Source organism: Atractosteus spatula, chromosome 8 (assembly GCF_055471065.1).
Source record: "Atractosteus spatula isolate fAtrSpa1 chromosome 8, fAtrSpa1.hap1, whole genome shotgun sequence".
Classification (NCBI taxonomy): Eukaryota; Metazoa; Chordata; class Actinopteri; order Semionotiformes; family Lepisosteidae; genus Atractosteus; species Atractosteus spatula.
In genome coordinates this window covers 49,898,458-49,925,204 of record NC_142713.1, presented here as the reverse complement: position 1 = coordinate 49,925,204, position 26,747 = coordinate 49,898,458, and the positions used below count along the sequence as shown (strand labels likewise).

At 36.3% G+C, this 26,747-nt stretch overlaps 1 protein-coding gene across 1 annotated transcript in view; it reads left to right on the top strand.

Annotated features, from left to right (window-relative positions):
* The window catches only part of plxna4 (plexin A4), a 326,434-nt gene that overhangs the window by 149,080 nt on the left and 150,607 nt on the right, over positions 1–26,747 (top strand). The gene's annotated exons all lie outside the window — the stretch shown is intronic.

The following is a 26,747-nucleotide window of genomic DNA, read 5'->3' as shown; positions in this document are numbered from 1 at the left end:
GTTTTTGAATGGACAAAAATACCAATGCCATTAGAAGGACTATATCAGTTATAAATGCTATTGTGTGAGGGGTTTGAACCAAAAATATAGAACCATGTTACAGTTGAAAGAATATACAGCAAATGCTCCAGAAGTCTGCCCATTAGTTGTTTTTATACTGAGCACCTGTTGCAGTAGAGACACAGATACCTAATTGGTTGAAATGGGATCCTTCAAACAGTCTTTGTGTTTGGAACTATTGTGTCAAGAATTCATTTTACCCACTACTTTGTCCCAGTAGTACAATAGTTGTTCATTGTGCAAAGAGATGAGGAGTCTCGGCAACAATGAAATAAAGAAACCAGTTCTAATTAAATCCAGTAATGAAACAGATTTTAATTATTATTCTGTATGTAAGAAATACAGTAGATTAAATGATAGTCACAGTTGATATAAAATGCACATTTATATTACCCTGTACACTAAACCAACTTTAAATGGTGGATACTTTATTTGTGAAATTAAGTATTTAGGTATAATTCATAAAGCATTTTGTACCTAGCTGCCTGTTAATGTGCCTCTACAGTTACATCCAGTTTCAGTTAAACTGAAAGCTTTTATGTATTCTTTTAGAATCATATTAATTCAGATGATCTAGTATTATATTCAGATCATGATTTGAAATAAAACGGAATAACTGTACAAAAATGTTCAACTGGTTAACACAATGTTCTGAAGCTTCTGGCACATTGGTTCTACATTTTTGTTAAATGCTGTACTGTATGATGTTACTAAAGTCTTCCAAATGGTCCCCATTGTTACAAGGTCCACTTCAGAGACAAAACTGACCTTTGTGTAACCAGAGTCTTAATGACTCTTTGACTTTTCTCTTTGGTCATAGACAGAGACTGAACTCTCTTCAACTGGCAAACTAATACTTTTTATACAGCCCAATCTTGTCAGCTCACAGAAGCTACAGTAGGTAAGCTTGGCCTTAGTAAACAATGGGATGGGATACTCTTAAGAAAAAATAGGCTGTTTTTGTTGCTGTAAAAGGTCAGGGGACCAGTAGGTGACACTCTTTCCTCTGAATCAGAATTTCCTAACCAGTGTCCCAGGACTGTGATTGGACTGGAGGCTGTGTTTTTATTGGGGTACCCTTCATTCTTATGTGGGTGGATGATTATATCAATGAATAGTGGTTTTCAGGCCCACCAATTGCATTCATTTGAGTGCATCTTAAATGAACGTCCAGTGCCTTTTGTCACCAAACTATTATGTGCGGTAGCCTGCATTGTCTATCATTCTAAAAATAAAAAAATGCCCCTTCACAGAACATTGGTACTCAGAAGCCATGAAGGCTCCTGTCACAGAATAGTCAAAGAGGTGACATGATTCTGTTGGGAATTCTGTTGTAGAATCACCTTTGCCCTGGAGACTTAATGTTTGCTGCTGGCAGTGGGGTTAGTGTCTCTTTATTCTTGACAGGTGCTGTATCTAGAACAAGTTTTGGTTTTTATTCTTAACTTAATATTCTAGATATAAATACACGCATTTCCGTTATTTAAAAATGTTTTTTAGATATTAACTATGCTTGTCAAGGTATGGTATTATATACAAAATAATAAATGTTATGTAAAAATGAGGAAGAAACTGAGGAAGGCTGCTCAGTTGTACTGGGAGGAATTATTTTTTGTGCTGGGATGTTGTCTGAAGACCTTTTTAATAGTATGGATATTCATTATTTTGTCAAAGATTGTTAAAAAATCAGCTTGATTCTCTGCAGTGGCAGTGGCTCACAAATTACACACTCTCTCAGATTTCTGACAAGGTAGTACAGTATATCGTTTTCACTCTAATTCATGTCTCATTTCGATCAATTCTTACTTCTGAAGAAGAGGGATGTTTAATTTTTCTTCTCAGACAGATAGAAAACTGTTCGCTCGAGTACTAACAGATTCTTCCCTTCACTGTTTCTCACAACTTCATTCAGTGCAAAATGACACTTAGAATACTGCATGATTTCTGTTACCTGAAGGTTTGTGTTTGGAACGGATAGCTTAATGAGCCATGAATGTTGAGTATATACTGGATGTGCGTTGTCTTCTGCAGAGGTAAGATTAATTAGGATACCAAATTGGAGGACAAAGATCAGAAAAGTGGCATATTATTCTAATTTTATTTTTTTCAAAGGGAATAGGACAATTAAAAGCTTCACAAGGGATTGTTAAATGCATATAACAACACTGTACCTAATGGCTGTTACAATATTGAGAACACAAAATAAATTTTTCATGGTGTTCTGGAAAACAGAAAAATATGTAAATACTGTATGTATATTTTGTGTTCAAAAACACAGAAATATGTAACTGATACACAGGGAACATAAAATTGCCATTTTAAATGCTGGCCATGCTCAGTTTATTAAAATATTTACCAATGGTACTTTAAATCTGTTAATTTGATTTCATGTTATTTTATGCAATTACACTTACATGTACTGTATACAAATATTATATATTGTACCTACAACATGACATTCTTCTTTATAATTTTCCATTTTTATTTAATATAAATTATTGTTAACTGATTTGAACTTGCAGAGAAATGTTCTGGTTCACATGCACCTGCACTTTCCTGGACTTAAAAATAGCATAGATAACATCTTTCCCAAAACAGACCAATAAAACTTTATAGTTGGATTTGTTATTCATTTTTAGCTTTTGGCCAGTTACGAATTATGACACAATCCAATTCATGATTTGCAGTTTAAAGTTTAAAAGTTTAAAGTTAAAAGTTAAAATTGCAGTTTTTATTATTTTTTTTTGTATGTACTGTACAGTATACCGCATATGCAAAGGATCTCTGCATGATACTGTAAGTGCTTCTTTAAGTTGCCCTGCAATTTCCACTTTTAGACTTACTCCTGAAAGTGCAGTATGCTTGCTTTCTGCAACGATCAAATGTTCCACTGAGGGCACTACCTAAAAATAAGATGAAAAAAAAACAATTGAATTGTATTGAATTGAAATCTACATTCCGTTACCTTAAAATGTACTTCCCAGATTGACCCACAGCTGGTTGGTGATCCCTTTAACCTTAAAGCTCAGAGTGTAGGTCTGCACTCTTTAGTGGAAAAGCAGCAACAGTAGATTGAATGAATGATTCGGGAGCTCCTTGAATTGTTGTACTTGTGAAGTACATACTCCCGGGTGGTCTTACCAAAATGCTTTCACTGAATGTTGTGTGGTCCAAAATAGTTCAGCTAATAGCTGGTTTTTCAAATGCCAGTACTACATTCTCTCTTGGCTTCAGTGGACTGTTCTTGGAAGGCAATTGATAATTTTGTTAATGTCAGCCATGTACGTACAGTAAATACCACATTCAAGGTTTACCTGAAAAAATAACTTCATCATTCTGTAGCAAAATGACTATATAATAATGTGGGTTTGTGGAAGGGTATGCCGTAAATAAAAAAGTATTATTCTATTCTGTGTATTGTCTCCAGGTTAAATTTTCCACAGAATTGAAATCAAAGTTTTATATACTGTATAGTACGTAAAGTGAGCACACACTAACAGTCCAGTGGTAAGCAAGGTTCGCAGTGTGAAGCAGTTGTAAATTTCACTATAATTCTCCTCAATCATGTTCTTTTTCATCAAAACAAGATTTTGTAGCAGCTGTAGAGATGTCTAGAGAAACGAAACATTTTTGTCAAGGCACATGAGAATTTTTTGTGCTTCATAATGACATAAAATACAGCTAGGTCCCTTCATTTTTCCATTTTTTGTCGTGGGAATGTGGTTTGGAAAGTTTGTGCTTATTTATTTAAGGGATCTTTAGTATGTCAAGAGGAGATGTGGAAAGTGCTAACTAGTTTGTGAAACTGGCGGTTCTATAATTCAGGAATTGGTCTCGAATGTTAATTGTATTGACAGCTGGGCACTGATTTCTGTAATCCATACAATAAAAAGTGTTGAAGTCAGATTATCTCATATACCCATACTTTCAGTGCCCCCTGAAAAAGTAGGATGATATTTTTTTTAATTAAGCTTAGTCAAAATTGAGAAACCTTATAACCTCAAGGTTATTTTTTTCTTTCTGTGATTATTGTGTTTTAAAATAATCTAATATATATTAGATTAATACTATATTAATTATTTAACATTGTTTTGCCTCCATTTACATATTCATCCCTTGAAATATGAATTTGCAATCTAATATGATCATTTTTTAAGATGTCCGCTATAGTGGAGCAAAGCTTCAACTGTATATATATTTACATTGTTCTTTTGCTTTTAGTTTTGTGAGTAACCCAATGGATTTGTTTTGTTTAGAAAGTGATGCTAATACATTTCAATCTGTAGTTTTTGTTATACTGATTTATACAGGAGAGAGAAGGTTTTTTTATAGTGAAATACAGTAAGTAGTTTGTGTCTTCTTAAGACCATTTATATATTATATATATGTTTTATATTTTAATGTGTATTTTATATTATTATGTTAATTCTTGTCACAAATGTCTGTGACTGTGGAAACCATTTACATTTAAACAACAACATGCTCTTGCCACTAGCACTGACCAGCTACTAACACATCCATTAAATGTACTTTTTTCCTTCATCATCAAGGGCTACATTTTCAAAAGAGTTTCCAGGCTCTTGGTGCTGCACACAGTTGATCTGTGATCATTACTGCAGCATACATGAAACTGCCAGCTGCTGTCTAAGCATCTCACCTCTGCTGTACAGGTAGTGTGTGTTTCAGTCGTGCCCTGGGGTTGGCTTCTCCAGAGAGAGGAGAGGGCAGCTCACAGGCCACAATAATACAGCCCTAGCACTGTCAACAGACGTGATTATTAGTGTCAGTTATGTTGATTGCTCTAACCTACAGTGTGTCATATGGGCATCAGTTGTTTTAACATATGTAGCCATTTCAATCCATTACCACTACAGAGGGAAGCCAGAATGGATTGGAATTAGAGTCTCTGCTCTCTGTGATAAGGGCATTCTAGCTAGAACATGCAAGGTCCAATCCAATTAAAATTTATTCACATTTAAACATTGTACAAATGTTTTTTTTACAATACAAATGTATGAAACTTACATGGATTAAAAAAAACGTATTTGTACGTACAGTACAGTGTTTATCTGCACATGCTTGAGCACACAAAGTTCAATCATTGTAATCTCAAATAATAATCTAAAATAATAATAATTGCTTACACTTACGGTATATAGCGCTTTTCTGGACACTCCACTCAAAGTGCTTTACAGGTCATGGGGACTCTCCTCCACCACCACTAATGACTGGATGATGCGACAGCATCCATAGTGCACCAGTACGCTCACCCAGCTATCAGTGGGGAGGAGAACAGAGTAATGAAGCTTTTTCATAGGTTGGGATTATTAGGAGGCCATGATTGGTAAGGGCCAGTGGGAAATTTGGCCAGGACGCCGGGGTAACACCCATACTCTTTTCGAGAAACGCCCTGGGATTTTTTAATGACCACAGAAAGTCAGGACCTTGGTTTTACATCTCATCCAAAGGACAGCGCCCTTTTACAATAACGTGTCCCCATCACTAATAATGGGGCATTAGGATCCACACAGACTGCAGGGTGACCAATCCGTACTGACCCCTCTAATACATTATCCAACAGCAACCATAGTTTTTCCCAGGAGGTCTCCCATCCAGGTGCTGTCCAGGCTCACAGCTGCTGAGCTTCAGGGGGTTGCCAGTTGTGAGTTGCAGGGTGATATGGCTGCTAGCTTTAAATAATTATTATATTTACCAGGGCTGATTGTGTTGTGTTGCATATAAATGGTCAGTTCCTTTCAAAGACCAAGTCTTTGCTGGGTGATTATTCAAAGTTCATATTGAAGGAACATTGCAATCGATGTTCCCGTGTAAAAATTAAGAAAGAGGTTAATCGAGTAAAAAACAGAAACACTCATAAATGAACGGATAATACTACTATATTTTTTCTGTCTTGCAAAACAAGTAACAAAACAAGAGCCTTTTGTCGCTGTTGGTGATGGCATTTTATGACCATTAATATTCATCATCAATACTTACAGTATTTATTTTTATGAAATAAATTATTTTTTTATTAATGATAGTTCTGCAGTGTGTGTTGCTTCTTGCTCACATGATGCATGGTAATGCATTTCCCTTATTTTTAACAACATGTAAATATTAAATTAATATGATGTAATCTTTGTACAACAAATAGCAGTGTGATTAAAACAAAATAGTAAATGCATTTTTTTCATAAGAATATAAGAAAGGATAGAACTCCAGCCCACTTGGTAGTTAGTAGCTAATTGATCCAAGGATCTCATCCAACAATTTCTTGAAAATTGAAAAGGCAAGATGCCTGGATAGCTTGTTCCATTCAATAACAGACTCCTGTGTAAAGAAGAGCCCTCATTCCCAGATTTAAATGTGCTTCCAGTGTTGGACATTTCTTTAAGCCCCAGAATGTGTCTGGTAGCTGTTCCTTGGACTGAGTCCAGAGCAAGAATGTATTTTTTCTAACATGCTGACCATAAATGTACAGTACACAGTATTCTAAATTAAGCTAAATTCTCGTGCAATGATCGTAACATTACTTCATTTCAATTCTATTTTTAACTATATATCCTAATATCGTCTATACCTTTTTTTCTTTTTTGTTGCCTAGAAAATATAAATTATGTGTTAAACAAAACTGAAGACTTTTTCTTGCGCAACATCGGGGTCAGCATTGCCCCCTTTTGTGAGTTTATATTTGATGTTTTTCCTCCCAGAAAATATACTGTAGTATTCAGAACTTACCTACATTAAAGATATCTGACAGATGCATGCAAAGACTTAAAATGTATCAAAATACAGTGTTTACTAATCTTCCCATTTTAGTATTTTAAGGATATTTGATTAGTTTCTAACTAAACCAGAATCTGGATGATTGATCAAAAATATAATAAAATAGTAAGAGCAGTGGTTCTAATACAATAGAATACCCTGTGGCAGTCCACTGATTACATCACTCCACTCTCTCTTTATGTTTACTGTTTTCTATCAAACCATAAAATTGATCTTTTATGAGGAACTTTATTAATGCTTTTGAAAACCATGCCACAAGTTCTGTGTTCCCATTACTATTCTTGCTTGCTCATTCAAACAATTCTAACAAAGAAAGTTATATCAGTAAGTTGTTAAGACCTACAGTACTTTTTCCAAATCCATGCTTACAAAATCCTATGAATTAGATCTAATTATTGATTTGGTTCTTTAGTTTAGTTCTAATTATTTGTTTCCATAAAATTATACACTACAGATGTGAGGACTGTTCATATTGTATAATTGTATACATATTGTAAAATTGTATGGTTCAGTTTTTGTCACCCTTTTATGTATGTGCACTAAATTAGCAGTTCTCCAGTCCATGGATACTATTGCATCAATAGCTTCTGAATTACATGTCTTATTTCCTTAAGTATAATTAATGTTATACCATCTGACCTTGAAGATGTATTAATTTGAGTGCTTATAGGTACCTTAAATATGTTTGCCTTTTCTATAATCGTTTGATCTGTGATATTTTGTGATGTTGTGTATCTGATCTTACCTTATAAACATGAGTTTTCGAGTAGATGCCTGTGTTCATTAGGAATTGTGTACAGTACATTTGCAAATGCTGGGAGCATTGAAAGCAAAGTTTGAGGTATATTAGTATTTGATCAAGCCTACTAAAAATATCTTCCTGCAATATATTTCTTTCTACAATAAGATGTGAGCATTAGAGACTTATCCGTGTTGTAAAATGAGATTGTGCATGTAATGAGGAGCAAGTCTGGTCTGAAACACATTTTCAAAGTTCAAACAAGATTAGGATGGGTCAGTGGTGCAAACTGATATTGCTTAAAGAACTGAACAGGAGGAGTTGTTTTCCAGTTTGTATATCCTCTCCTGTCCCCTTAATTTCTTCCATACATCCATTTTCTAACCACTTTATTCAATTCAGGGTCACGGAGGAGCTGGAGTCTATCCCAGCAAGCAACAGTGCAGGGCAGGATACACCCTGAACAGGACGCCAGTCCATCACAGGCATACACAGACACCAACACACACACACACTCACTCTTTTTCCAGAAGCCAATTCACTTACCAGTATGTCTTTGGACTGTGGGAGGAAACTAGAGCACTTGGAGGAAACGCATGCAAACACATGGAGAACAGATAGCACCCAAGGAACTGAGCCCAGGGCCTCAGCACTGTGAGGCAGCAGTCCTAACCACTGCACCAAAGTGCCCCCCCTTAATTTCTTATCTTTTGTATTTCCCTTTCCAAGCCTGTCTCTAAAGCCAAGGGCATATTGAAGCTGTTTCAGTATCTATGATGAAAAATGTTACATGAGTGTTGATAAGCATTAAAAATATAACCTGTGTCAATAGGGTCCTGAATAATATTTCATTATAAACCGCTGGCCTTGATAAATCCTCTTATTTTCTGCAGTTAATTAAAACACAACAGAGGAGTTTCTCAGTAGATCTGTTTTGTGTGTCTGAATGTGCATAGTAATTTACCTCGTCTCTGCACAGATAATTTATTTTATCCTGTCAAAGCAGTGAGTACCAGATAATAGCATTCCGGGTAGGAATCCTTTACTGAGACATCATTTTTTTCGTCTCCAGAATGGGAAAAGATTATGTCCCCAGAATAGTAACAAAGAGCTCAAGCGCATTTTATTTTTCATTATTTACAATTCTTAGTGTAATCTAGGCATGCGTTCCTCGACTTGGTGTGTATTAAAAGAGGATAACTAAAGTGCAGCTACAGTACACGTGTGCATGGTCATTCTCGGGTAAATACCAAGGTGAATTGCATTTCTTTCAACATTTATTCAAGCTAATTTCAAAATTCTTTTTTAATTCAAATCTCAAGATATGGATATGACAGTTGCGCATTTTGTACATGTTAGCTTACACCGATGAGTCCAGTACCTGCACATGGGGGTGCATAAAGTCTAGGCAGAAACATTTTACCCACCTCCTTTGTGGTGCTTAGCATTTAACCTGTCGCAGGAGCTACAGCCCCGTACTGGAGTCTCAGCACTGATTAGAGGAGAGGTACATCCATCACCAACAGCACTGCAACCCTGCAAGGGTCCAGGGGACAGAGACAAGAGCAGAGACAACCCTTAGCTAATCCTGCTCGTAGTCAGCTGGTGACACAACCCAAGCTTGATTACAGAGCTCAGTCTGGGCTCTGTCAATGGCCTTTAACAGTGGAGCCATTTAGGAGGTGCCATTTTGTTTCTTTTTGTTGACTGTAAGATTTTTAAAATGATCTTTTTGTTGACTGCAAATGTTGGGACATTTGTGACTTTATCCACAACCCTGTTCCACCAGATGGGAGAAAGTAATAAGAGGTGCTGTGGAATAACCATAATGAAGATGTCTGACATGGTTTAATTTTACAGGTCCCATATGGCACAGCTCTATTTCAGTTTCTGGCCAAAAGCACAACTCATACAGTTATGTGCACCATCTTACACTGCTGGAGCAGCTCTCTGTATTCAATTATTGAGTATAGTTAGGCACTCAGGTTACATCATTTCGATGCCTTTGTTTCTTAATAACAATTAATTGCATCCATATAGAGCTTTTTAACTCAAAGAATCCCAAAGTGCTTTACATAATGGAGTGGACCCACTTCATCTACCAGTGAAATAGCAGCACCCAGATGGATGCTGCATCTTAATTATACTTCTTCTGTTGCAGGGAGACCATAATCAGTTCTGAAATTAGAAGAAAAAATATTTCACTGTAGATGTTTTGGTTCTTAAAAACATTATCAGCATACAGTATGTGCTTAAAATGTCTTTTGTCAAGTGTCAAAACTCTGATAAAACTGTGATGTTGCCAGTTGTGCATTTTCTTTCATGTGTCCCAGAACATTTACTGTAGGGTCAGCACCTACTGTAAATTAGGTGTTGAGTAATGAAGATCTGGTCCAATTTCATAAAGTAAAATTGATTAATTTAACATTAAAGTAATTGCTGGCAACCCTACATGCTGTATGTGGGTTCAGGGTTCCACACCTTATTTGTGAAGTACAATTAAGCTACCACTGAGAGTTCTATAAGCACTGTTTAGCATTTTCATATGATTTGAATATCAAGCTGTAAAGGCAATAACTGACCCAGACACAGTCATTAGAGGCACCACAGGGCAGTGGCTTCTGCACCTCAATCCTCAGTTAACCTTCATTAGCTTCATTCTTCAAGCTATGATAAATGAAACAAACATTTTACTGCATGTATTTTCCACATCAGTCTGATTATGTATGGTCTTTATTTAGCATTTTAGTTAAAGTTTGTATTATGTGCCTGCTACTTTTTAGAGGAGGGCTACACATTATTCAAAGGGTTATTACATTTGCTTCTACACAATATGATTATTTTAATGCATCTTGCTTTAGAACAGACATGTCACAGCCTCACAGCCATCAATCTGTCAAACTTTGAATATATGATAGATAATTTGGTTCCCAGGTCTAGTAAGATGAAAAATTAGGGTAATATAACAAAGGTTGACTAATGTGTTTCCTTCTTTTATTTTTTATGTATTCACCACATTCCAATATAATGCTGGTATTAAAACATTCAGAATTAAATTCAAAAAGCTAAGATCATTTATCAAATATATAACAATTATGAAAGATGTGAATGCAGAGGTCTCACAATTAGCTTTATGTCAGATGCCGTGCATTGGCTGTCTGTTGCAGTCAAGGATGACTGTCTTTCATGAACCCAAAGGTGAAAGATAAGGACAATAGAGGATCTCTGGCCAGTTGAGCAGGTGTTGTCTTGGGAGATATCAGGTTGTGTATCGTGCAATCCAATCATGGTGAGCTCCATGCTCTTCAGACAAAGGTCACATCTCTCAGGAGTTGATATTGATGTAGTACTTCTTCATGTTAGCTTCTACTGAACCTTTGAAATGCCTTGTTTGCACTCCTCTGGTGCAATTGCCTTGGCTAAGCTGGGAGAAGGGAGCTGTCTTTGGAAGTTTGGAGTCTGACATCCAGACAACATGTTCCGTCCAAGTGTGCTGATAGTTTCAGTGCTTGTGGCACCTGCTTGTGAGAGAGCGCTGATGCTGTCAATGATTTGTCCTCTCAATTAATACATTAAATCTTCTTCAAGCAGTATTGATAATATAAGATATTCTAAAATTTAATTGCAAAGTAATTGTACTTATTCCCTTCACTTATTAGTTACTAATCTTGGATGCTATGGGACAAAGTTGTAGTAATGTCTTTCATGATATATCATCTCTAGGGATTTTTCAATTAAACAATTAACAAGAGACACATATATAATAATTGAACACAATACAATAAACAGAATTGAAATAGTAAGCTCCTTTTGTATATTATTTAACTAGAAAATATGATCACCGTGGGCTTACAGTACAATGGACTCAAAATGTTTATTAACAATATCTTTAGCCTTTGGTGTCTAGTAGGTCTTCATCCTATGATCCATATGGATATATATTTATTTAAGGTACTCTGGGTTATTTCAGATACAAAACATGTTCTCATCGATTCCCCTGTCAAATTAAGACTTTTTGGGAATGTTGCATAATGTCTGCAGGAAATGTTGCAAATAATGTCCCGTTTTTGAGTATTAAATAAGGTATCATGCAAAAACGTGCATCTTGTAAGAAAGAATATCATACCTTTTTTTTAAGCTAAATCATTAATATTAATATTTACATATTAAAATGTTGTAAATCATTTTTATTAATTATCCACATTGTTGGTGAATGTCAAGGAACATGCAAAGATTCTCTACCTAAACACCCCTTTTTTACCCTGAATTAGTTTCATTTTGTACCTGTCTGCCTAGTTCCCATAAAGCATCAAGGACACAGCTGCCTTTCTTGGATCTGTTGGAAACTACTCGTGTACACTAAGTAACTAAGTAACTTCAGCTTGTCACCTGCCAAGCCACCAGGTTTGGCTCAAAAGAAATAAAAATCCCAAACAGCAGTCTTCAAATGCAAACAAAACTGGATTTATTGCCATCAAATAGGGATAACAAACAAAAAACCCTCACAGGAGTACTCTCTGCACACCTTCCCTCCAAGGAACACTCTCCATACTGAGCTCTCCCAGACCCTTTTATAGCCCCTCCTCTCCAAGGACCATCCTCTTAAAGGGACTCGCTCACGTTTTTTAACAGACAGAGATGGGCAATTTGATCAAAATAAAGTATTTAACCATCCATAAAAACGTATACATTTTAACAGAGTCATGCAACAGTTATATATCCACTTAAACAAAACAAATAACCTTACATCTGTTATTTATAGATGGCTCACCAGTAACCTTTCCCTGTAAGATCATTTGTTGGATACTACAAACAGGAAAGGTGACTGGTGGCCATCTTGATCAACAGAATACAATACTCCACTGGGGGAAACACTGCAGTGATTTTAGGGAAACAAAAAAAGGAAAGTATCATTCACACTTCATTTGTATCACATACACACTCTCAAACATAGCAGAAGGGTAGAGGGAAATATTGGAGTATTTCACATTCATCAAAAGAAAGAAAAAAAACAAGCACTCTGTCACACAGCTTCATATGTCATTAACTCCTAAATGACATTTAAGAGTTCATTGTTTTCATGTCAAGCATTAGTAGAGCATTCTAGATTTATTCTAGAACAAAACAAAGGGGCAACATGCACATGATAAAAAAAATGAGACATTGTGAATTTGTGTGTCTCAAGTATTCTTGTTTAAGTTCTTCTGAAATGTTGCTGCAGACCAGGGAAAGAATAAATATACTGTACAGTACTGGTTGTGAAGGTTGCAGTGAAAACGTCAGAACTTGAATTCACTAGGAAGCATATATGATTGACCAGGGAATTCATTTACTCACTGACAAAACTACAGCTGCTAAAGCAATTGGGCATCATGGGAGAGCCAAAATCCAGTGTATTATAATTTTACATCTCTGGGCTCTATGACTAGTGCTCTTTTATGTACATTGTGTGGGAAAATACTAAAATAGTCAAATACCACACAAAACAATAATTCAAACCTTTAAGCTTCTAAATAACTTCTTCAATAAAATTCGATGAGCTTATAAAGTTAGAAAACAAGTCTATCTGAAACTTCTTCCAAGCAATTAGAAACTATTGGAGACTCTTCAATATAGAATAATAAAAAAAAATTCACACTCTTAAGTCTTTGGGTCCATCCTTCGGTTGTTTGATCTCTCTCTTCTTCTCCCTGTGCTGCCATGCTGTACAGTGAATCTGGCCTCTGTCCTCAGACTGGTGCCTTGATGAGCTGAAATTCAACCTACTGTATTTGGACTGTGGGAGAAAAACAACCCAACAAGAGAGGAACATACTGTACAAACTCCATGCAGATAGCACCCCAGGTCCGGGATCAAATCCAGGGCTCCAGTGCTGTGAGGCAGCAATGCTAACCACTGTGCCACCGCGCCACCTGTTTGGCTGGTGGCAAGCAGTAGATATTGATAATGACATCGATTACTGTTTCTGCTAAAACTGCATAAATTATGATATAACATTTCCAGGACTGAAGTGAATAAATTATTGTTGTGCCTTAGACTATTCTTTAGTTTTGACCAACACATTAGAGTGGGATTTCTGCTTCATATAAGATTTCCATCGTGATAAAAGTTTGGGCCCAGTATCTTGGTCCAGCTAAAATCGATTGTGGTCCCATTATTTGATTCACAAAAACATCAGAATCACAAAACAGACAGAGATGTGCTAATGGACATGCAGGCAGTGTAATCACAATCCTATAGTTGAGTCTTCCAAGGCTTGCTTCTTTATGAACCCCCTGGTTTGCAGCAAAACGAGAAAAAAAAGGCATTAATGACCATGGCAGAGACCAGTTTTAAATTAAACAGCAGTTTGCATGTATGAAGAAAGCTTCCAAAAATAAAACTAAAAACAGAAGAACAGCTGAACATGAAGGCTGGTCGATTGTAAATGTCCTGCTGTTCCAGAAGTAAATGCACATGTTCCCTAACGAATTTTTGATAGCAGGACTGGTGCCATAGTGAAGGATAGCACTTTGCATTAAGTAGATTAGAGTTGTGTTGGGCATAGGTTGAATTTCAGCTCATTAAGGCCCCTGTGGTTTCTCCACAGTTGTATTGTTGGTTTAGGTTACCAGGAAGCCAGCAGGGTTACTAAAAAGCACAGTTGTTTTGGTAAGGAGCATTTCCAACTATACGTCAGCATATGAAGCAAAATGGAGAGGCAGGTTCTCAAGATGGCCATTCTGACTCAGTCCTGCTGAGAGTTGAGCAGGACACTGCTGTGCTATGAGCCTTTTGTGTCTCTAGATGGTAGTTAATTGTGGAGGGATGGATAACAACTCTTTTTTTTTGCTCCAGACTACATCTATTTTTTTTCTCAGTTTTTAAGTTGAACAAGTTTTTTAAAAGGGAACGGTAAAGGAACATAAAGGTTGTTCAGTAAGTTATGTTCATAATTGGAAATTCCATAAAATTGGAAACCTAACAGAAACGACATTGCTGGTGGTGTAAAGTATCCTTACAATACTGGGGCTGAATCATCTACGTTGAACACTTTCTTAGAATCCAAGACGTGCTGAATAAATTATGTACTGTTGTTTTTATCTACTGTAACAGATTAGTAGATCACAGTATAACTTAGTTTCATTCATTTACTTGTCATGCTGTTACACACTTAGAACTTTATGATGGTATATTAATCAATAGCTGCAGGGTAAAGAAAAGCATTCAAAAAAGTAGAATAAGGCTTTTCTATTGAAATGACTTTAAAGTTTAGGGGTAATTGTATTTTATATGACTTCTGCAGTTATGGGTATTGAAGAATCTTTGTATTTTGACAGTAATAAATGGTGTTTAAAAAAAAAACAGCAAGGGTATTACCCAGAACTAGACGTATATAGTACATGCAAAAGTTTAACCTCAGATTATAAAATTCTAAAAAGGTTACAAACAATAAGAGGCCATTTGGTCCATCTACTGTAGGTTATTTAATAGGTTTTTCTACGTTTCTTAAACAAAGTCAGGATATCAGCTTGCTCAACATAGTTATTGTACAGTAGGTAGTTTGTTCTCTTAACTCTATTAATGTAAAAAAGTGCCTCTTGTTCTTGGTTTTAACTGCACTTCCCCCCAGAAATGGTTTTAATAATCACCATCATTTTCAGTAACTGATTATCCAGTTCAGGGTAGAGTGACCCAGAACCTATTCTAGAAAGCATTGGGCACAAGGCAAGATACACCCTGTGCAGGATACCAGTCCATTGTAGGGTGGCTGTGATGAAAAATGTTTGAAATATTAATTTGGGGTAAAGCTCTTTGAATTCTTTCCTAATAATATGGAATCATACATGAACTATGTGTAAATGATTGAAATGTAAATATTTTAAAATGTGCAGTGTATGGCACTGTTTTTGCTAGGTATGGCACCTTTCATTGTATCCAGTAGTGACTTTCTAAAGCACGTTCTCATATGGACATACAGTATGAGTCAGAACATTAGAATGTTTAATATATTTCTAAAATTACCATATCATTATACAGTATATCATTATAGATTATATATGAGATACTATTATGCCACTGTAGCATGTATTATGTAAAATGCCTTTTTTAGTGTTATTAACTGACACTCTAAAAACACTTTTCTAGTGTTAATTCATGAACTGTGTCTGACAGAGCCACATGACAGTTGTTCTCTGTCACGAAACCCATTCATTAATCAACATGATTAGGCAGCTAATTGTACATTTCTGGCTACCAATATAATTAAAGCTAAATAAATACTTGCTTTAAGAACGATACCAGTCTATCATTACAAAATACCAGATATCATGGAACATGTTTTAGGAACAGCAATGATATTGTGTCCACTTTTGTTTTTACTTTGGAATTTGGACAAGGACAATAATGTTTAAATTGACCTTAATATAAAAAAAAGTATATTTTCCCATTTAAAGTTTTCTTGATTTTATTTTAAATTAAAAGTGTATTACACAGTAGACATAATTATCTGCACTCCTATTCAGGATAAAAGAAAGATACAAATATCATATATGATTAAAAACTCAAAGCCCATAGTGCATGGCATGTACCTGCCTATGGGATTAAACGTTGAAATTATCGTCTCTTTTGTTAATGCCATATTTAAATCAGAAAATGCATTCTGAGTAAAATGTGGGACTCAGGTCAGTCAGTAAAGAACTGGGGAGGATGGTCTTTTCTTCTGTTCATTTGTCGTTCTGTCCATACTGTGTATCTACTTTTCCGTTTTCAGCAATCACACCACAGGTGGCTTTGATTGAGAAGGCTGCTTAGTCAGATATTGTATCTAGCAGGCTCCGTCTCTAGAAATTACTGAATTCTCTGGACCCCTGATATTAAATCGCCTCCTTGCTGTGTCCGATCTTCTCCCTTGCTTTTTACAGCGCTGTCACTATGCTTCTTTGAAAATATATTCTACTGCAGATCATTAATTATCAGTGTTAAAAGTAGGATGCTCAATACAATCGCACACAGTTCACGTATTTCCAAATAGAAAGTGCTACAAACAGATCAAGTGCATTTCCATATATTACATTCATTGTGCCTAGAGTACTGCCAGTGGGCTGCAAGAGTCCCTTAAATGCATTTGACAATACTTGGTCCTTCCAATGGTACTGACTGCATATGAAAAGATTTGTCAGCTCACACATGCACAAAATGACTGATCCTGATTTTAAAACATTTTTATAATCCACCTCTGGCTATGCAATCTGAAACAAGCATCGTAAATAGCAATTCACTCTAGAAATCACTCCACCTACCTCGGCCTTATTAGATTTTTAAGTAGCCTGTTGTGTTTACAGTTACACCTTTTTATTCAAATACAACACTTGACCTGGATTATAAATTTAATCAAACCCCTTCAGGGTGTCTGTATAAGTATGCAAAAGAAAGAAAGAAGTAGCTGGGTAATATCAGATTTAAACATACACCCATTTGGGCCTTACTGTTAACATACTGTACAGTAAACAATCCTTTTTCGAGTTTCCAACCAAAGTAAAAACGTAAAGTATATATACAGTGAAAAATGTGTTCGATTTTTCCGTATGAAAAGAAAATCCAGTGAAACATGTCTGTTGTATTTTATTGCTAGATTGGTTGCCCCAAGGTTTTCTGTTTTACTGAAATGCCAACTGCTGTATGAAATTGCAACATTGCGTTCGGTGTCGTACGGTTCCCAATATACAGTAGTACTGTATATACACCGCATTAGGAACAGTATAAGCTTTTAACAGTAACTTTTGTTTAATTTGACTGATTCTCTTAATTTAGTAAAAAACAATGTATGGAAAGTCAAATTTGAATTTTGGGGGTTTGGAGTTTCCCCAGTATAAATTTGACATGTTTCAAAATTCTTACTCTTGACTTTTCAGTGCATGATGTGAGCCAGAATGTGATTCTCACAATGTAGTAAATCAGTGAGCGTGGCCCTGAAAAGCCACAGGGTCTTTTGTTTTTTCATTCTACCTGAGCACTTAATGACCTAACTGAATCCATTACTGACTTAATTGGTCTTAATTACAGCTGTTTCCAAGTCTTTAGTCGTTGTGGAGTTTGAGTTCTATGTAAAACCTACAGGGCTGTGGATCACTGTACTAAATAATCCAGTAAAAATGCCTTATGCCCTCGTTGCCTACAGTAGATATGTCAGTGTGTCTGTTCTTTACTGTTTGGCACTGTTTTTTGTTACGCATGTTGGAAGGAAACCTGAAGGACCTCTGCATGTGACAATAGCTGTACCTCAGATTTTGAAATTTATTCTGGAGACTAGGGAAATAGAATGGAAATGAATTCAAATGGGATTTTCAAGTGATATATCTCATCTAGCATGCTTGTTATAAGCGACCTTTAATTTCAGATATACTCATATGTTTAATGACAATCACTAGGGCACCTTGTAATCCCCACCTGCGCAGTAGAATTTATGAAATCTTGCTATTTAGATACTAGGTTTTTGCTATAGGGAATTTCTGTGTATTTTCAGAAGAGGCAATACAGTTTTTCCTTAGTACAGTTTTGTATGCAGCATACAGAATTTGGTTCATAGAAGACGCATCGACACCCAAAAACATGTTACCAAAGTATAATGTAAAACAAAATGATTTTTTTCAAATGCAAAGGCAACAACAAATTCACTCACTCAAAAACATGAGCGGCTACATTTCATATTTTGTATATACATTTCATATATTTCAAATATAGCACTGTATACAGTATGCATTGCATGAAAAGGAACACGCTGTTTATTTATTTGCTTCCGAATGCCCCGAGGGCTGGATAACACAGCTCTGCAAGAATTGGTTTTGAAACGTTTGTGTGTGCTTCTGTAACTGAACATCCAAGGCAGAATGCAAATCCAGTTAGGACAGAGAGGGTAGGGGTTCAGGAACGACATAATTGCATTTTCATTTCTCTCCCTGAGGCCTAAAGAGGTCTTACTCATCCCCCACTATACATTGCTGAATCGGTGTAAAATTCAGTTAAAGGACCCGCCTGGGCACCAGAAGAGGAGTGTAAATTGTGTAAAATTCTCCCTTGCTGATGTTTTCTCCACTTTTGCTTTCGAAAGGAATAAAGTCAGCCATATTTCATGTTCTTACATTCCCCGCTTCTAATTTCTCTTCGCTTATCTCAAGGTGTTCATCTTGTAGTTAAGCGTGTCAGTTCTCCAGTTTCAGCCTCCACAATGGATCTATTTTATTGCAACAATATTAAATTGATACTGCTGATTAGATTAAAAGATTCCAGATTTATTATGCTTCAGCTCTCTGGAACCACACAGGCCTCAATCTTTCTTTATAACGAAAGAGTATTATAAATTCTGATCACTGTATCATTATTTTCTGCCACTCTCTAACCAGTCGTACAATGTCATGACAACATAAAGGAGGTTTATAGGAATTGTATGATACAGTATATATTGTTACAAATGGGGGGTTACGAAACTGGTGAAAATCAGGATTTGACCGAGTGGTTTAGTCAATAAGTAAAATAATTATCCATAATCCCTAACTTGTAAGTGCTTTTTCCGGAATATACCCAAGCAGATGGTATAATTGTGTTACAAAACACAAAATACACTACACACAACATACAACATAAAAATTACTTCATGTACAGTATTTACAAACAAGGCATTTCAGAGGCCTAACATTCTGGTCACCCAGAAAACCCCAGACTACTACTAAGCATTAAACTCTTAATATCCTACAGAAGCCACATAAAAGCGAAGCTGCCTTCTAACTAAATATAAAGCAACCTGCAGTTAAATCTCTCTCTCTGCACCCCAGATGCCACAAAATAAATGGGAGCCTATATCCCTATCCATAAAAATGCACTCCAAGCAGGAAAGATGTTTCTAACTGAGGTATCTTTTACCCAGGAAACCCAGATTCCCAAAAAACACAGAAAAGCATGCTCTCTCTTAACAAGGTTCAAATACTTAGCTCCAGTCAGGTTTTGTTTGGATGATCATGAAGGTGCAAGCTTCTCCTCTTATTGATAACCTGAAACAGATATACAAAGGCAAAAAGAAACTGATGATGTTGGTGCGGGAGATGTTCGGTTGACGGAATTCTGTCTCTTTCTTTTTACTTGAGCCTGCCTTTGTATCCTTTTTAACTTAAAAAAATGAAAATAAATAAAAAAAAATCAATAACAGAGCCACACCGGTATTATATGTGTATAGAACTGTTTAGTTCGCAAAAAAAGAGAAAATTGTCATGTTGTGGAAGTTTGTGTGTTTTCTTTTATTTGTATGAGAGAGAGGTTAAAGAGAAAAAAGTTTTGGTTTACCAGGTGCAAGTTCCTACTCCTCTGGACTCCTCTCTCTTCTCCTTGTTGCCTCCTTCTTGTTTCCTCCTTCATCCTTTCCCCATATAATGTGTGTGTCTGTACTGCTCCTTGACAATCATTAATCCACAACTTGCCTAGGTATAGTAAGGTAAACTTTACAACTGTTTCTTTTCAAGGGAGCCCCCAGACCTCAGCAAATCCCCTCACTGCTTTGAAGTTGGAAGTGTTTACTCTTCCCAGTGTCACAAACTTTATCTAAAATCTAAGAGACACTTCTAAGTCACCTACAGCTGTAACATTATATTTTTTAAATAAATAATATTAAGAAAATGATGAGTTGTTTAGAATAGTAAACCCTTTAGCACTTTTTAGTTTGCAATAATAAATTTCAACCTACCAAAATGTATTTTTTGTTCTTTTGCTAATGGATTCTTTACAAATCGTGGCATACCTGAGACCATAACAGGATTTTTCAATAGGCGGGTCTCTCCAAAACTCTTTAAAAAAAAATCTTTCCTTCACTAGCTCGGTCAGGAACTCTTCTCATGAACTCTTTTCCAGAAATAACAAACTTCCTATAATTTACACTTCACTGCGCCTGCATGCTTCCTTCCCTTTCTCCCACTACTGCAGGTGCAGAACGGGGGATCTGCTCTCTTCTTGGACAGCAGATCAAGACTAACAGCCTTGGGAGCCCCAGCTTCCAGGTTTTAAATGTCACACAGCCATTTGACTTCTCAAGTGTCTAAAGACAGCAAGTCATTATCCATAGCTTTCCAGGGAATGCATTTCAGACAAGAGCTGCCATCTTGTCCGAACCAGCTGTTCGCTTACTAAATCACCTGTTCACACCTGGCTGTGTAGTAGGAGAGCAAATGCAGGCACCCACTTGTGCATCTTCATCTTGTGAATTTACAGTACATCACCCGTCCTGCATCGCTCTCTGTAGTAAAGGCATAGTCACCCTGCGGTCTGTGTGGGTCCTCAGTGTTGTGAGGGGGACACTACTACAAATAAAGGCGCCAATGAGACATAAAACCAAGCTCCGGACTCTCTGTGGTACCAGATTAGGGGTGCTTCCGCAGTGTCCTGGCCACAATCCCACCTGGCCTTTCCCAGTTATGACCTCCTAATCATCCCCATCTATGAATTGGCTTTATTACTCTGTTCTCCTCCCCACTGATAGCTGGTGTGTGGTGAGAGTACTGGTGCGTTAAGGCTGCTGTTGCATCATCCAGGTGGGGCTGCACATTGGTGGTGGTGGAGGAGAGTCCCCGTTACCTTCAAAGCGCTTTGAGTGGAGTGTCCAGAAAAGTGCCATATAAGTGTAAGAAATCGTTATTATTGTTCATATGAAAGTTATGCCTGTATGCTAGCGTTATGTGGTGAAATAAAAGAAACATTAAATTACAAGTAAAAACATTCAGTCCCCTAAGTGTGCACGCTCTCATATACTTGCATCTCTTCAGGAGAAGGATAATGACAGAAGTGAGAAGAAGTGACAGAATTAGCCTAACTGCAGCAGCAAGAGCGTGAGTTGGTTGGGAAGGGAGTGGCTTCTGCTGCCTCTTCATCCACAATCCACCTCCACTCAGTAATAGCCAACAACCCCACTATTCCGTCCAGCCTCTGATGTTTCCACTGAAACATTTTTACAGTGCAGTGGTACTGTATTTTTCATAGTAATAAAACATGTAATGCTAAATGAAAACATATATTATACAGGGTAAGTTATGATATTATAACAGTGGTCTAATTTAGTTGTTTGCATGTGATAACTTGAAATATGGGGGGACATATGGGGGGCTTTGTTTTAAGTTTACAGTGTTCATTTTCATAAAAAGCACTCACTGCCAAGAAATACAATAATTACAATAATAAATACAATAATCCTGAAACAATCAACAGTTATAACAAAAGTAATACTACTGAAATGCTTGTTTTACAAGCTGAGGATAGACCAAATAAGATATTAAGTCTGCATTCTCAAATTCACCATTTGCAGAGACTTCAAGGTTCCTAACACTTGGAAATACTGAGGTTTTACTGTACATGATTTTTGGACAATTTTCTCAGTCCTCTTGACATTTTTGCCAGTGTAGTCATATTTAATACTTTACCATAGAAATAACAGTATGTGGCTTTATTGGCCATATACAATTTCTTATATTAGGAATTTGTTTTTTTCACATACCCCAACTTGCTCTCCATGAGACACACAGACAGGGTGAGAAACTTGGGGTCAGAGCGCAGGGTCAGCCATTTATATGGCACCCCTGGAGCAGTTGGGGTTAAGGACCTTGCTCAGGGGCCCAATAGAGTTGGATTCTCAAATACATCATGAAAGGTTCTCATGGATTTTAATGAGCTACGTAGTTTTCTAGAATTCACATCCTACCTACTCTTGACTACAATGGAAAGACCTCTACACTGTGATGTTCACTCCTTCAAAATGTACAAACTCACATGTATTGCAGTGGTTACAGCTGTGGAACATACAGTACTCTTCATATCCAAGGCACCAGAAAGAAGAAACACACTTAGATATCCCAGAATATACTTTTGAACTGTATAAGAAGGACCATAAACACAGTAGTATGTACAGTTTATCATCTGTCTTCACAATTTTACATTTTGAAAATAAAACAACTAAAAATGTACAATTAAAAACTAAATGGGACTATTTAAAAAATATCTAATCAGTGCGTTGTAGATTTTGCACCAGCAAAAAGGAATTTAGTTGTACAGCATAAATACAAGTGTGATTTAAGGGCATCTCAGTCTCCAACCAAACACATAAAATAAAAATCTGTCTTTACAGCTGATAATTTAAAATGTTTAGACAAGCAGTACAACAATATCCAATTACAACACTCTCATTTGCTCTTGGAGGGATGTCATTATAGACTATAAAAGTTGATGGAAAGACATTATATCATTCTTTGGCCTGACTCTGTTGTTTGTTCAGAGGACAGACCTGGCTGAGATACAGTATCTGTGTACTCTTAGACAGGAAGCATTGTTCCATGCTGGACACGAAGCTTTGTTTCCTGAACGTATTTGTTAATTTTGGGGTAGCCAGAGTCTCCTGCAAACACAGCTATGAGTCTGTGATAAGAAAGATGATCATGCAAATGTCTGGTGGCAGCAAGGTTAAACACACTAGAGGGAAGCACTTCTATGACCTTTAAAGAAACCCAATAAAAATGTAAGCACTTCTAGCTCTGCACATCGTTTAAGTCATTGTGTGAAAGTCTTAATTGCAGTATTTAATTGGTGTTTTTTCTTGAAAAACCTTAACCAAAGGCTGCTTTATTTTTGATTGCATTGAATATTCTTTGGTTACTGTGATTTACGTCTCTTGGTTTGGGGAAGCTTTACTGCAGCCGGAAAAATGGCTTACTGCTTCTTAATTATGAACTGGAAGCAGCAGAATAAAGGTGAGCTTTAAGGATTGCAGTTCAGAACAAATATATATCCTAGGTTATTGAAAGCTCCAGGTATTAAGCTGGACTTAAGATGGAGAATGTTTGAATAGGATTTTGTCATATCCACGCCCTTGTGGGAGAGCTGCTCGTTAAGAAGATGCGTAAGAAGCTGAACATTTAGGACAATCTATATTTATCTCCGAATGTAGGACATCTCTTGCCTTGGATCAGCTGAGCTCCTAAGATATTATTAACGAGCCCCTCTTCTCTAAGCCAATCGTAGAGGAGAATACAGAGAATTCGTGATAAGGGACCAAAAAATTTCCTTTGAATCTTAAGAGCACTTTGCTAAGAGAATGTTATTGACTTGTGACTTGTAATGTAATCAGTTATACACAAATGCCTGATATAAAAAGTGGCATTTTATTTCCCTCATCTGTTGTTTGTCAACTGCCTTCATTATCTACCAGAGCAAATCCTCTTAGACTGCAGAAAGATGAATGAACAATAATCTAATGGATTTGTGGGATAATGAGTATCATATTTGCAGTTTTTCCACACTGATGCTCCTGCTATTCCAATAACAGCAATGTTGTCCAGATTTGTCTTGGCCTTCTTTTTCACCTGACAAATTTAATGTTCTTTGGCATAGATCTCCACCCCTCCAGGCTACTGGAAGAAACTGTCCAATTTTCATTGAGTTTAAAACTAAATTAAAACTTAATATAACATATGGACACTGGACACATGCGTGAAAATGACTATTGAAAGCAAACTAGAATCTGCCCCTCAATATGAAATTATTGTTTTAGTGATCATCTTGCAATGCATTTCTAATCAATCATCTACACAATCTGTTTCACGCTAAGGTTGCAGTACAAGTTGTACTACAACTTTTCTTTTATGTTTCTCTTCTTCGGCCTCTTCCTTCATCCATAGTCAAAGTCTCCATTATTTTATGATCCTAGGCAAACCAGTTTTCTTGCATGTATATACTGCCTTTTGTTTGATTGTTCAGTCCTGACAAAATCAAAGATTAGCACGTGTGATCTTGTTTTGGAAGAGCTTGCAAAGAGAGCAAAGAGTGTTCCCTCCACTCTCCAAACCCCAGGAACACATCCGTTATAGTGCAGCAAACACAAGCAAAAGACTTCATGGCTGGATTTGTTTTAATTAGAGTGGTTATGCTAACCATGGCACTGAGTGCTACTGTGTCTTTCCATGTTGGGTGTAACACGGCTGTTAATTAATCGAACCACAGGAAATGTGACTTACACATTGACATTATTAGTGTTTAGGATAGCAATCTGTTTTAATTTCTGTTTATATTGTGTTGAATTCTTAGGGATACCAAGGTCATTTTTATATTATATTATATTATATTTTGGCAGACATGGTAATGTACAGTAACAATAGTGGTATATTAAAAATATGTGTTGCAACTCTGCATACTTCCAAGCTCTGATGCTCAGATTTCTGTGTTAGTGTCCATATCCTCTACTTTGCTTTGTACTGTAGATTGAAGCCCCATCTGCTGAATTAGATCAGATATGTTAATATGCTATGTTTTAACACTTAGGCATCCAATCTGCAGTGTATAACAATCTCTGGTCAAAGAGCCATGGCATGAAATGTAACAGGTTAATGAGTGTATTCTTCTGCCTCCTGTGACTTTGATGAAAGATATGTACAATATCCTGGCATTGTATATCCACATACTGTATAAGTGACCAGGCTCTGCCTGCATGCTGTTCTTCTTCACAGGACTGTCTGAAAATATTACAGAAAATTCAAGCTAGACAGAAGAATGCATTTAAAAAAGCCAGAAACATCCCTTGTGTGAAAATTGGGCTACAGACTGCTTATTTTTTGTATTTTGGCTGTTCTTTTTCAAATCGATAATACTACTAATAATACTAAGCTAGCAAGTTTGAGGCCTTCCTGTTCTTCCTAATTAATACCTGACCTTGTAAAGCTGGAAAAATCACACTTACGTTTATGCATCAAAGTTTCATCATGCTAGAAGAACATAGTTGTGTTATTATGCATAGTTCCAATGTAAATAATGTGGTTTCTTTAAAGCGACTGTACAGTTGTTATTTCAAAATTAATGTATACTTACATAAACAGATAAAAGAAATTGACATAAATTACATTTTAGCTACTGTTTGTGTATGAATATCGTACAAGTTAATATGTATTTACTAAACAGTTACTATGTAAATATTCAGTAATTTGAGGCACAATATAATTGACAAGAACATCAAATAAACATAAGCCCTTCTTACAGCAATACGTTGAATATGTTTTTTAAAAAAGAAGCTCTAGAATATGATATAAATATACAGCATAGAATATTTTTCCAGTAAACTAATAGGGGTGGCTAGTGCTGGTATGTATTGTTCATGATGTACAGTAGTGCTCAATAGTCCTTTAATTACTGTTAAAACAAGATTGGAAGCTACATGGATCCAATGTGTGACCTGTCCCTTGTGAGCAGATATTCACAACTAGTAAAACTGCTCAGCATTCATCACTTATTATTGTAAATGTATCCTTAAAAGAATATGTACTGTACATCACGCAATTGTGTTGTATCTGAAACATTTCCACAGTTTCAATGATAATAAATCAATGACATCTAGAGTATGAGTACTCCCGTGTGGTACTGAGAGGAACAGAGTGTTCTTCTGTTGGAGATTTTCATAAATCACTAATATCATATTACATTGCGAAAAGAGCAAATTGAAGAATACACATTCATGACACCATTGCACTTGTAATTTTGTGATAACGCCTTTGTTTTAGATGTTTAGGTTTAATTAATTTCTCAAATGGGTTTAAGTGGTGAAGATTTGTTTTCATTTATCTTCGTTTTTACTTTTCATTTCCTTGCTTTATAGTGTATATAACCCTTTTAAGTTAATAGCTTTGCTATTTTTACTCTTTAATTTATTTCTAACTAACCTAGCAAGTTGGTCCGTACATGTATCTTTAATTTAACATCAAAATGCCTAATCTACTGAATACTAATGTTAAACTGGAAACGTGTAAAAGTTAAATATGAGTGAGATGAGTGGTCGAACAGCCAGCCTTTCCACTTCAATTGTGTATTTCTTTATTTAAGTGGTGAAGTTTTCAGAATGCTTATAATGAGAGAGTGAGAGAGCTGCTGCAGTCCAACCTACAGGTGTGCTTTAGGCAACAGTCACTAAATGAATTACAATTTAGCACCATCAAAATGCACAGTAACTGTGAAGGCAGCACAATCAAATCCTCGTAAGAAGGAATTGATGCGTGTTAGACTTTTGGCTGAATTTGACAAAGCCACATGTGATGCATGTTCAGTTAGCATCAGTCACTTACAGTTGCTTCTGAATCTCAGTTTTACATAGGATAGGTGACAGCACAAGCTATTG